Consider the following 3,800-nt stretch of genomic DNA (forward strand, 5'->3'; position numbering starts at 1 on the left):
GCAGACATCGTGGATGACATTGTTGGAGAGTATGAGGAACCTTCTCAAATTTTTGAGAACATAAGTGAAGAAGGTCTTACCCAAGAGGAGCTCAACTACATTGGGAATCAGAGGTTCCAAAGATATCAGTATGGTAATGCCAATCCAAACCTCTCTTACAGGAACACCAATGTAGCTAACCCACAAGACCAGGTCTATCCCAATTCTCAAGCTCCAAAGAACTTTGTTCCCAAGCACAACTTTCAAGGGTCATTCCAACCCAAGAATCAATTTGGTCAGAATCAGAGTTTTGGTCAGCAACAGCAACCATTTCAGGGCACTGGTTACACTTCACAGCAGCCAAAGGCACCACCAGGGTTTGGTCCACCACAGTTCCAACAGCAGGCGCCGGTTCAACAACAGTTTCAGCCACCAATGGTTCAACAGCAGCCACAGATGGGTACAGATATGGTTGGTATTCTGCAACAACTACTTCAGGGTCAACAGACTATGCAGCAGGAAATCAAGGAACTGAAGCAAAACCAGGCATCAAGCTCAAGGAACCAAGGTCACCTACCTGGAAAACCAGAACCCAACCCCAAGGAATATGCCAAGGCCATAACACTGAGGAGTGGCAAGGAGTTACCTGGTATTGAGAACAACAATGTGATCATTGAGGACAATGATCAACCTGAGGGGGAGGCAGCCTTAAAGGATGATCAAGTTGCTGAGAAACCAAGGTCAGAAAAGGGTAAAGAGGTAGCAAAGGAACCAGAACCAGAGAAGAAGTATGTGCCACCACCTCCATACCAACCCAAGCTCCCATTTCCAGGGAGATTTAAGAAGCAACTAGTGGAAAAGGCAAGAGCTGTATTTGAGAAGGCACTCAAAGAGACACCACTCACAATGCCTCTCATTGATGCATTCTTAATGATGCCAAAGATGGGGAAGTTCTTGAAGGATGCTATTCTGAACAAGACAAAAGAGCTTCAAGGCATGGTAGTACTAAGTCATGAATGCAGTGCTATCATTCAGAAGAAGTCCATTCCAAGGAAGTTAACTGATCCAGGGAGCTTCACACTCCCTTGTGCCATTGGACCTCTTCTATTCTCTGGATGTCTTTGTGATTTAGGAGCATCAGTCAGCTTGATGCCATTCTCCATAGCACAGAAGCTGGGCTTTAGAGTTTTCAAACCTTCAAAGATTTCTCTTATCCTTGCAGATAGATCAGTTAGATTGCCTGTTGGTATGTTGGAAGATCTACCTGTCAAGATAGGTGGTTTTGAGGTTCCAACAGATTTTGTTGTGCTGGAGATGGATGAAGAGCCAGTAGATCCTCTTATCTTGGGCAGACCATTCTTAGCCACTGCAGGAGCTATTATTGATGTGAGAGGTGGGATAATAGAGCTTCAACTTGGGTCTGAAAAGCTCAAGTTTGATGTGAATGAGATGATGAAGAAGCCCACCATTGAAGGTCAATGTTTCTATGTAGAGACAATGGATCAGTTGGCTGATGAGTTGCTTGAGGAGCTGAACACAGAGGATCCTCTTCAAGCTACTCTGACTCAAGAACAAGGAGACAATGGGCTCTTGGCTGAAGCAAGTGAAGGGTATAAGCTGTATCTGGACAATGCAAGAGAGTTGGGTCCTGAAACAAGGTTTGTGGAGCTGGAACAGAATGGCACTGAGGTTTTGGCAATCCAAGAATCAGTCACCAGCCAAAGCAGCTTGGACCAGGACTGGAATGAGGCTGATGCACCCTCTGTTGAGCTCAAACCTCTACCAACAGGGCTCAGGTATGCTTTCTTAGGACTAAACTCCACATATCCTGTCATCATCAATGATAGCCTATTAGAGGACCAAGAGAGTGCATTGCTGAATGAAATAAGAAAGTTCAGGAGAGCCATAGGGTATTCTTTGGCTGATATTAGAGGGATCTCTCCTGACATCTGCACCCATAGGATCCACCTAGAGGACCAATCTATGTCCTCTATTGAGCACCAACGTAGACTTAACCCCAACCTTAGGGAAGTGGTTAAGAAGGAGATACTAAAGCTTCTTGAGGCAGGGATAATTTACCCAATCTCTGACTCAAGATGGGTATCTCCTGTTCATGTTGTGCCCAAGAAAGGTGGGATCACAGTGGTGAAAAACGATAAGGATGAACTCATAGCTCAAAGAACCATAACTGGCCACCGCATGTGCATTGACTATAGGAAATTGAATTCTGCTTCTAGAAAAGATCATTTTCCTTTACCATTCATTGATCAAATGCTTGAAAGGTTAGCTAATCATCCTTATTTTTGTTTTCTCGATGGGTACTCTGGATTTTTCCAAATTCCCATAGATCCAAGAGATCAAGAGAAAACAACATTCACATGCCCTTATGGCACTTATGCTTATAGGAGAATGCCTTTCGGTTTATGTAATGCACCGGCTACTTTTCAAAGGTGTATGATGCACATTTTCTCTGACATTATTGAAGAGAAAGTTGAGGTGTTCATGGATGACTTTAGTGTCTATGGCTCCTCCTTCTCGGATTGTCTCTCTAATTTGACACAGGTGTTGGAGAGATGTGAGCAACACAGCTTGGTGCTGAACTGGGAGAAGTGTCATTTCATGGTGCAAGAAGGGATAGTTCTTGGGCACAAGATCTCTGAAAAGGGCATTGAGGTTGATAAGGCAAAGGTGGAGGTTATGGTGAATCTGCAAACCCCCACTTCAGTTAAAGGGATAAGGAGCTTCCTGGGTCATGCAGGGTTTTATAGAAGATTCATAAAGGACTTCTCAAGGATTGCCAGGCCCTTAACAAGACTGTTGTGCAAGGAGGTGGATTTCATCTTTGATGTTGAATGTGAAGAAGCCTTTAAGTTGATCAAGGAGGCATTGGTTAGTGCACCAATAGTTCAGGCACCAGACTGGTCCCTACCTTTTGAGGTCATGACAGATGCTTCTGACTTTGCTGTTGGAGCAGTACTTGGACAAAAGAAAGACAAGAAGTTGCATGTGATCTACTATGCCAGTAGAACACTTGACTCTGCCCAAGAGAAGTATGCTACAACTGAAAAGGAAATGCTGGCAATAGTTTTTGCCTTTGATAAGTTCAGAAGCTACCTGGTGGGATCAAAGGTCATTGTGTATACTGATCATGCAGCCCTCAGGTATTTGATGACCAAGAAAGATGCCAAGCCAAGGCTGTTGAGATGGGTTCTATTGCTCCAAGAGTTTGATATGGAGGTGCTTGATAAAAAGGGGATTGAGAATGGTGCTGCAGACCATCTCTCAAGGCTGAGGATTGAAGAAAAAGTCCCCATAGATGATGCTTTGCCTGAAGAGTCTCTGATGGTGCTCCATTCCTACTTGGAATTTGAGGAAGTAGAAAGCATTCAAGAAAGGAGGATGCCTTGGTTTGCAGATATAGTGAACTATCTTGCATGTGGGGTGGAGCCTCCTGAATTGGATGCTTACAAGAGGAAAAAGTTCTTCAGAGATGTCCAGAGATACTATTGGGATGAGCCCTACCTCTATGTTCTGAACAAGGATCAGTTATACAGAAGATGTCTTGCTGAAGAGGAGATGCAACCTGTGTTGCAGGAATGTCATGGTTCTGCTTTTGGAGGTCACATGGGGGCATTCAAAACTGTAGCAAAGGTTCTTCAAAGTGGGTTCTGGTGGCCTACAATGTTCAAAGATGCCCAATTGGTGGTTTCAGCTTGTGATGCCTGTCAGAGGCATGGAAATATATCTAAAAGAAGTGAGATGCCTCAGAACCCCATTCTAGAAGTGGAGATCTTTGATTGTTGGGGGATTGACTTTATGGG

Source organism: Eutrema salsugineum, unplaced genomic scaffold (assembly GCF_000478725.1).
Source record: "Eutrema salsugineum unplaced genomic scaffold, Eutsalg1_0 scaffold_3, whole genome shotgun sequence".
Lineage (NCBI taxonomy): Eukaryota > Viridiplantae > Streptophyta > Magnoliopsida > Brassicales > Brassicaceae > Eutrema > Eutrema salsugineum.